At 43.1% G+C, this 8,995-nt stretch overlaps 1 long non-coding RNA gene across 1 annotated transcript; it reads left to right on the top strand.

Annotated features, from left to right (window-relative positions):
- The first annotated feature begins 1,845 nt into the window (after nt 1-1,845).
- On the top strand, nt 1,846-3,615 carry LOC132043400 (uncharacterized). Its single transcript, XR_009411797.1, has 2 exons — nt 1,846-3,091; nt 3,362-3,615. It is a non-coding gene; the product is annotated as an uncharacterized LOC132043400 (long non-coding RNA).
- Nucleotides 3,616-8,995: the final 5,380 nt, after the last annotated feature.

Raw genomic sequence — 8,995 nt, 5'->3', positions numbered from 1 at the left:
AGATGTATGAACATTTGTAAGTTTTAAAATGAATGAGAGAACCATATTAAAAGTTAGGTTCTTATCCACCATTATTAATGATATTAAAAACAAAAAAGAGACTGAGGTCCGTGTTTTATTTGAAGATTCACGACATTACTTTTAAAGTCAGTAACTTTAAATGTATCCGGTTTTTCCAATGTGCCCGCACCCTTTTGCCAAAGATAAAGCAGGCTATAAGTGGGTAAAAGGAAGGGAGACAAATACATATTTCCGTGGAGATGGTGCAAATCAACATTCGAGATCATATTTCAAGGTACTTGCTTTCTCCACTTCCTACTTTGTTTATGTTTCATCAATACTACTTAACTATGCTATTATTTTCATGCAACTATAGATGGTTTCGAAATTGCTTTGGCCGACGAACAAGAGTTGCCATGGATATTAATTGTGGAATAGCGAGTTTCGGTACATATCGATGGACCGCAATGTCGCTCATTGTCTATTGCAACAAAAGATATGCATAGCAATCGGGTTCAATTTGCATTGGAACGTGGAGTGCACCGCTATGTTAGCAGCGCATTCACTACACATCGTCTCTGTTGTTCTGGCAGACATTTGACTTGATACATTGTTCCGGATAGCATAAATTGGACCCGTGATGGTATATTTCACTATAGATTTCTAATTAGGGTAGATCTTATTTCCAACCTAATTTCGGCTTCTTATCTACGGTGTTCTTTGATTTTCCGACGAAGATGGCATTTTGCTTCTGTAGAGGTAAACGATGCTTAGGGTGAGGATATTTTATCTGCACAAGTGGCCATAACTCCGTTGCACCATTTAAAGGTAATAGCTTTATCATTATCTAGCAATAGGGCACCATCAAATAGAGGTTGAAAAGTGCGAGTTTAAAATGTAAACATGAATCTTGAGGACTAGTTTCTCGTTAGCTAATTGCGCAAAGCGTCCATCTTTAGCTTTCTCTTTATGTAGCACAAGGAAAGTCGAGATTTTTTTTATGAGTTGTGAATCTTCTTTTTAAATTAAATGCTATGTCCATCGTTTTGGTGTCTTTCCTTAGCATTATATCGCTACTGTGAGCATTCACCGTGGTAATACGAAATGTTGCTTATGCTTTATGTACCTTACTGTTATACAGAAATGGAGGATCTTACTCAACGCCTATGTTGGGAATTATTAAAGAAGTGTTACACCTTGGAAATTTTCCATGAGCATAAATGAGTAGACTAACGAAGAGTATAAGTTTACGACGTTTACTAAGTAGGGAATGAATAACCATGAAGTTTGGAAATAAGGGAGTTGCGAATTGCAATTCAACCAATGGTCGTAAAGGATCATACCAGTAAGTGATTTACGGACCGTAAACTGCCATCGTCCTTCAACATGTCAAGAATTTCAACTTTCTGTTAAATGTTGAGACGGTAAAACACAACCCAGAATACGGACCGTAAACTGGTATACGGCCCGTAAACTGAGTCGTAAACTACCATATCCTCAGCTTGACTTTCTGGTTTTGACATGCTTAAAAACGACCACGAAGAACGGATCGTAAACTGGTATACGGCCCGTAAACTGTGGTTTACGACCACTGTACACCCCGACGACTGTTCATTAAAAATCAGATTTTGTGATTTTTATAAGTGATGTTCTCATTCATTTTCATCCATTTCTATCCACAACATTCAAGAACTCTCTAGAACTCCTCCAACCATATCATCTACAAGAATTCAAGGGGATCAAAGGGAAACTAAGATCAACAACACCCAAAATCATGAGTCAAAACGTATGAAACCTAAGTAAAGTGCATCTATCTCAAGAAATCCCAAAAGAGATAAAGTAGGGTTTTGGTGCAAAGGGAAGAACTCCACTCAAGACATGTTCAACCATCGTCCAAGGTAAGTTTCATGACTTTATCATATTGTTTAAGGTATTGGAAAGCTAAGATGCTTGAATTGTAGAAAGACATAAAGAATGGGTCATAACTGTGTGAATAGTGCTATAATTGAATGATAGTGGGGTTGAATCATGAATGTTGATGTGTTGGGAGTATTAAGATACTGTAAATGGCGTGTAGACCATGAGATAGGTATTATATATGAGAAAACGCGATAGCACGCTATAACCACCAATGTGGAGAAAATGGAGAAAGATAGTGGATTTTACTCGATGTATATAAATGATAATTGTTGGTTTATATATGGTAAGTGTCGTTGTGAATGTTGGGAGTTAATATAGGACATGGGAAAAGTAGTAGGAACAAAGGAAGTGCTGCTCAATTTTCCTAGAATTAACCATGCGTTCTTGTAGTCGATTAACTAACGTAATGCGAATTCTCTCTTGAAGGAAAAGACGGGATATTGAAGGAGGGCAAGCGAACGCTAGACCAATTAAACGACAAAGGTATGTAAGGCTTATCTCTTCTTCCACAAGGCATGAATCCTCCAAGTTTTCCATAGGTTTCCCATAAGATGAAACTTATGAGCCCTTCTATATATTGAATCACATATGAATGAGATAACGATGGTGATAAGCCAGAGTATAGTAATCCGAGGAATTGTGGCATGATGTCCCTATTACGCTAATGATGTTATCTTTGCTAACACTCGCCTTATGCTCTATTTTCTTCAAGGCGAGGCACGACACTCATAATTGTGCATAATACGATCGGGGGTTTACGACCTTACGTCACCCCGACATAGTGTGATTGCCCCTAAAAGCCCAAAGTATGCTCTCAATGCTAATGTATGATATGTCTAAGAAGATTAATGACGCTAGCTTGTAATACAACGATGTTATGTATAAAATGCCGAGAAATGATAATATGATGCTATGCTATGAGATGTGTAATAGTAATGTGTAATGATTGATTTTGTAAGGATATGATTCCACCGCGCCTATATGGCCGGGCATGTCACCGCTAAGGCGGGCTGCATATGATTCTACCGCGCCTATATGGCCGGGCATGTCACCGCTAACGCGGGCTGCTATGTTTACACCGAGCCTAGAGGGCCGGGCATGATCACCACTAGTGGGCGGCATATGAGGGTTACTCGGACGCGGGTAACGATGCGAATCATGATGTGACGACGTACGTGATGACGTATATGATGACGTATATGATGATGTGTGCGATGATGTATGTAATGATATATGGGATATGATAACACATGTACTATGATTATGTATAACGTGAGGTATGTAGAAAATATGTTGTCCATGATATACATTCAGGTTATATCCTTCCCTCATGACTCGTGATCTCTTTATTATGCTTGTTTATTTCATTCCTGCCTTACATACTCAGTACAATATTTGTACTGACATCCGTTTTCTTTGGACGCTGTGTTCATGCCCACAGGTAGACAGGGAGGAGATCTTGCTCCGGACTCCTAGACGTTGATAGCTGACTGGAAGCACTCCTTTGTCCCGGAAGTGCTTATGATGATTCTTTTGTGTACAATTGTAGATGTCATCTCATAGAGGCTCGTAGATACTTGATGTGGGTTATGTGGTTTCACGATGTAGTCAGTGTGTAAATGTATTGCTGTATGGTATTTTGCTAACTTAAGTGCTCATGTGTATAAAAAGCATTATGTTTCAAAACGAAAATGGGTTTCCTTATAAATTGAGTGTGAATCGGATAAGTGATTGTGAAATGAGTCTAAGAAGTAATGGCACGAGTGGTGCTCGGTGATTAGCCTCAGGTACCCGTCGCGGCCCCTAGCTGGGTCGTGACAGAAGTGGTATCAGAGCGGTTCAGTCCTAGGAAGTGTCTACGAGCCGTGTCTAGTAGAGTCTTGTTTATGGTGTGTTGCGCGCCACGCTAATAAACAAGAGGCTACAGGGCATTTAGGAAAAATGACCATCCTTCTTCTCATGAAATCGTGCGATAGAGCCGTGTATAAGATTTTATCCTCCCTAATGATGTGTTGTGATTTCAGAAAAATGCCGCCAAAGGGGAAAGCTATAGCCGCCCAGAAGGGCAAGACTTTGACAAAGAGGCGGGTAGAACGAGAGCCTCCGGCGAATATTGAAGAGGTCGAGTCGCCAAACGAGACCCCATCTAGTACTTCCTCCACCCCGCCCAATGTGGAAGAACAAGGGGGAGCTCCAGCTCCAATCCCTCCGCCGGCTGCTTCGGGCCAATAAATGACCGAGGTCATTCAGTTATTGATACAGTTGGTTGCCGCTCAGGCATAACGACAGAATGCAGGCCCGAGTGATCGATCCGCCAGTACTAGAGCCCGTGATTTCCTGACTTTAAACCCTCCAGAGTTCTTTGGGTCAAAGCCGGATGAGGACCCGCAAAATTTTATTGATGAAATGTTGAGGACTTTAAAGATTATTCATGCCTCCGAGACCGAATCCGTGGAGTTGGCCCCTTATAGACTCCGCGATGTGGCGGTGTTATGGTACAACAATTGGATGGTATCACGAGGAGAGAATGTGCCTCCTCCGGTATGGAAAGAGTTCGTGGATGCCTTTATTCGTCACTATCTGCCACCCGAAGTTCGCCGAGCTAGAGCGGACAGGTTCTTGAATCTAAGACAAGGAAGCATGAGTGCCCGAGAAAAGATAGTATGAAATTTAATTCCTTGGCCAGGTATGCCCCGACTATGGTGGCCGACATGGGAGATAGGGTGCACAGATTTGTGAGTGGTCTGGGACCACATTTATTCAAAGATTACTTGACATGTTTCATTGGCAGGATTCGGGATGGATATTTTAGATACGGTGCCCATGCTCGAACTTAGAGGGAGCAAAGAACCATCGCGGTGACCGTGATAATGATGGGAGGCAAAGCAAGCGGGCCAGATCTATGGGCACAGGCATGGATTACAGAGGGGGATCAAGACAGATTTATTCCCGACAATGGGCCGCCGCCGGCCGATCGCCGCGCTCCGAGATTTTCAGATAGGAGATATGACCGCTCCTTTCGCCCAGTACAGGACTGGAGTTTGAGAGCTTCGGATTCCCAGTATGAGGGGGACTATAGTCAGGGGAGACCCCCAGTCCCACGATGTAGTCGGTGCCGCAAATTACACTCAGGGCCGTGTCGTCGGGACACAGATGCTTGTTATGCTTGCGAACAGACTGGACATTTGATGCGAGATTGTCCAGTGCGGTATGGTAGAGGTGGAGTCCAGCCTACAGGCTCAGCTGCCGGTTCTTCATCAGTATGCCCGCCAACACAGACTCCCCAGATGTTCGCAGGTCGAGTTAGAGGTAGAGGGGCCGCATCTACTTCGGGTACCACCCAGCCCCGGGTATATACTTTAGCGGGACGACAGGATCTCGAGTCTTCCCCAGATGTTGTTACAGGTATATTGTCTATATTTTCCCGTGATGTGTATGCATTGATAGATCCGGATTCTACATTCTCTTATATTACTCCATATGTTGCTGGTTGTATTGGGGTAAAACCCGAGTTAATTAAACCTTTTGAGGTACTTACTCCGGTCGGTGACCCCGTGATTGCGAAACAAGTGTATAAGAATTGTGTCATTGTGATATGTGACCGTCAGACCAAAGCCAATTTGGTTGCGCTGGAAATGATAGATTTTGATGTAATCATGGGCATGGATTGGTTGGCTTCATGCTATGCTAATGTTGATTGCCGAACGAAAGTAGTTCGATTTCACTTTCCAGGGGAGCCCGCACTTGAATGGAAGGGTAATACGGCATCCCCAAAGGGTAGGTTTATTTCCTACCTCAAAGCAAGAAAGATGATAGCCAAGGGTTATATTTACCATCTAGTACGAGTACATGACATAGAAGCAGAATCACCAGCTTTTCAATCTATCCCGGTGGTGAATGAATTTTCGGACGTATTTCCAGATGAACTCCCAGGTCTTCCTCCCGAAAGAGAAATTGATTTCGCCATTGAGGTATTACCGGACACCGAGCCCATTTCTATTCCTCCTTATCGAATGGCCCCGGCAGAACTGAAAGAACTGAAGGCCCAGCTGAAAGACTTGCTTGACAAGGGGTTTATTAGACCCAGCTCATCGCCTTGGGGAGCACCAATTTTATTTGTGAGAAAGAAAGACGGATCTCTACGAATGTGTATCGATTACAAACAGTTGAATAAGGTAACGATAAAGAATAAATACCCTCTTCTGAGGATTGATGACTTGTTTGATCAGCTACAAGGTGCCAAATGGTTTTTAAAAATAGATTTGCGATCGGGTTACCATCAAGTGAGAGTTAGAGAAGCGGATATTCCTAAGACTGCTTTCAGGACAGGGTATGGCCACTATGAGTTTCGAGTGATGTCGTTTGGGCTGACAAATGCCCCGGCGGTGTTCATGAATTTGATGAACAATGTATTCAGGCCGCTCTTGGATTTATTTGTAATAGTGTTTATCGATGACATTCTAGTGTATTCTCGCACAGAATCGGAACATGCGGATCATTTGCGAATTGTCCTTGGAATTCTCTGAGCCCGAGAGTTATATGCAAAGTTCTCCAAGTGCGAGTTTTGGCTGAATTTTGTGACATTCTTGGGCCATGTTATTTCAGACGATGGTATCCGAGTTGACACTCAGAAAATTGAAGCTGTGAAGACTTGGCCAAGGCCTACGACGCTACGTGTTCGTAGCTTTGCGGGTTTGGCCGGTTATTATAGAAGGTTCGTAGAGGGCTTCTCATCTATTTCATCTCCGTTGACGAAACTAACCCAGAAGTCGGCTAAATTTCAGTGAAGCGATGCTTGTGAGCGTAGCTTCCAAGAGTTGAAAGACAGATTGACCTCAGCTCCAGTTTTAACTCTTCCAGAAGGGTCAGATGGTTATGTTGTGTACTGCGACGCTTCAGGTGTGGGATTAGGATGCGTATTGATGCAACACGGTAGGGTTATTGCATATGCCTTGAGACAACTGCGGAAACATGAAAAGAATTACCCAACTCATGATCTCGAGCTAGCTGCGGTCATTCATGCATTGAAAATGTGGAGACACTACTTGTATGGGGTGCATGTAGACATCTATACAGATCATAAAAGCCTTCAATATATTTTCAAGCAGAAGGAGTTAAATCTGCGGCAAAGGCGGTGGCTAGAGTTATTGAAAGATTATGATGTAGATATTTTGTACTACCCCGGAAGAGCAAACGTAGTAGCGGATGCGCTTAGCCGTCGATCTACGGGCAGTTCATGCGAAACCCCTTCGGAAGAGAAAGAGATGGTTCGTGAGCTCCGCCAATTGGCTAATCTTGGGGTGCGTATAATCAATTCGGGTGATGCAGGGATTGACATTAATGACCCTACGTACTCATCTTTGAATGCGAAGTAAAGGAGCGGCAATATGAAGACCCTCAATTGTGTCATTATAGAGACACATCTCGTGGGAAGGAGAAGTCCCCATTTGAAGTTCCTGTGGATGGGATTCTTAGACACCGAGACAGGTTATGTGTGAATGTGGTAGGACTGCGCCGACGGATTCTAGAGGAAGCACATTATTCCCGATACTCGGTCCACCCAGGCGCAACCAAAATGTATCAGGATCTCAAATTGCTATATTGGTGGGATGGCATGAAGAGGGACATAGCAGATTTCGTAGCACAATGTTCAAACTGCCAGCAAGTAAAAGCCGAACATCAGAGGCCAGGAGGCTTATTGCAAGCGATAGAAATTCCCACGTGGAAATGGGAAGTGCTTAATATGGATTTTATAGTAGGATTATCCCGTTCCCGGGGGAAATATGATTCTATATGGGTGATCGTGGACAGGCTCACAAAAGCAGCTCATTTTCTCCCAGTCAGGGCCACATATTCGACCGAAGATTATGCTAGATCGTATCTAAAGAAAATTGTGAGACTTCATGGTATCCCATTATCCATTATCACCGATAGAGGATCCCAATTTACGACCAGTTCTGGAAATCTTTCCAAGAAGGTCTTGGTACCCAAGTCAAATTCGACGGCATTTCATCCTCAAACCGATGGACAAGCCGAACGTACCATACAGACCTTGGAAGATATGCTACGAGCATGTGTGCTGGATTTCGGTGGTAGTTGGGATGATCATTTACCGCTAATTGAATTTGCATACAATAATAGTTATCATTCTGGTATCCAAATGGCTCCATATGAAGCTTTATATGGAAGGAGATGTAGGTCTCCAATTGGGTGGTTTGAAACAGGAGAAGCACAATTGATAGGCCCCGAGTTGATTCAACAAGCAGTTGAAAAGGTAAAATTAATCCGAGACCGATTGTTGACAGCCCAAAGTCGCCAAAAGTCATATGCGGACAATCGCCGACGAGATTTGGAATTTCAAGCAGGTGATTGGATGTTTTTGAAGGTATCGCCGATGAAAGGGGTAATGAGATTTGGCAAGAAAGAGAAGCTAAGTCCTAGATACATCGGACCCTATAAAATCATTAGTAAGGTAGGCCAGGTAGCCTATGAATTGAATTTGCCTTCGGAGCTTGAATCAGTCCATCCAGTCTTCCACGTTTCGATGCTCCGCAAGTGTATTGGAGACCCAACAAGAATAGTCCCGGTTGACGATGTCCAAGTGACAGAGAAACTAACATATGAAGAAGTGCTCGTTGCCATTCTAGATAGGCAGGTGCGAAGACTTCGGAACAAAGAAGTAGCTTCGGTGAAGGTCTTGTGGCGAAATAATAATCGGGAAGAAATGACTTGGGAAACGGAAGAGAGTATGAAAGCCAAGTATCCGCATCTATTTTCATCTCCAGGAGAGGGTCATGATGATACGCCCAGATTACGAGGTATGTATGCAATAAATGAAGTGTAATAATTATAGTATTTGAATACCCCTATTTCCATTATTGCTCCAGATTTTACTGTGTTATGACCCTTTGAGGCAGCGATATGATATTATCGGTTGTTTTGATGGGACGGTAGTGCTATGTTGCAGGGGAGACTCTGGCGAAATTTTTCTCGATTCCCGAGTGTTTTGACATTCGGGGACGAATGTTCCAAAAGGGGAAGAATGTTACACCTCGAAATTTTCCATGAGCATAAA

This window comes from Lycium ferocissimum, unplaced genomic scaffold, assembly GCF_029784015.1.
Source record: "Lycium ferocissimum isolate CSIRO_LF1 unplaced genomic scaffold, AGI_CSIRO_Lferr_CH_V1 ctg23916, whole genome shotgun sequence".
In the NCBI taxonomy this organism is placed as follows: domain Eukaryota; kingdom Viridiplantae; phylum Streptophyta; class Magnoliopsida; order Solanales; family Solanaceae; genus Lycium; species Lycium ferocissimum.
The sequence above is the reverse complement of the archived record's forward strand: the minus strand, read 5'-3'. Positions and strand labels throughout refer to the sequence as shown.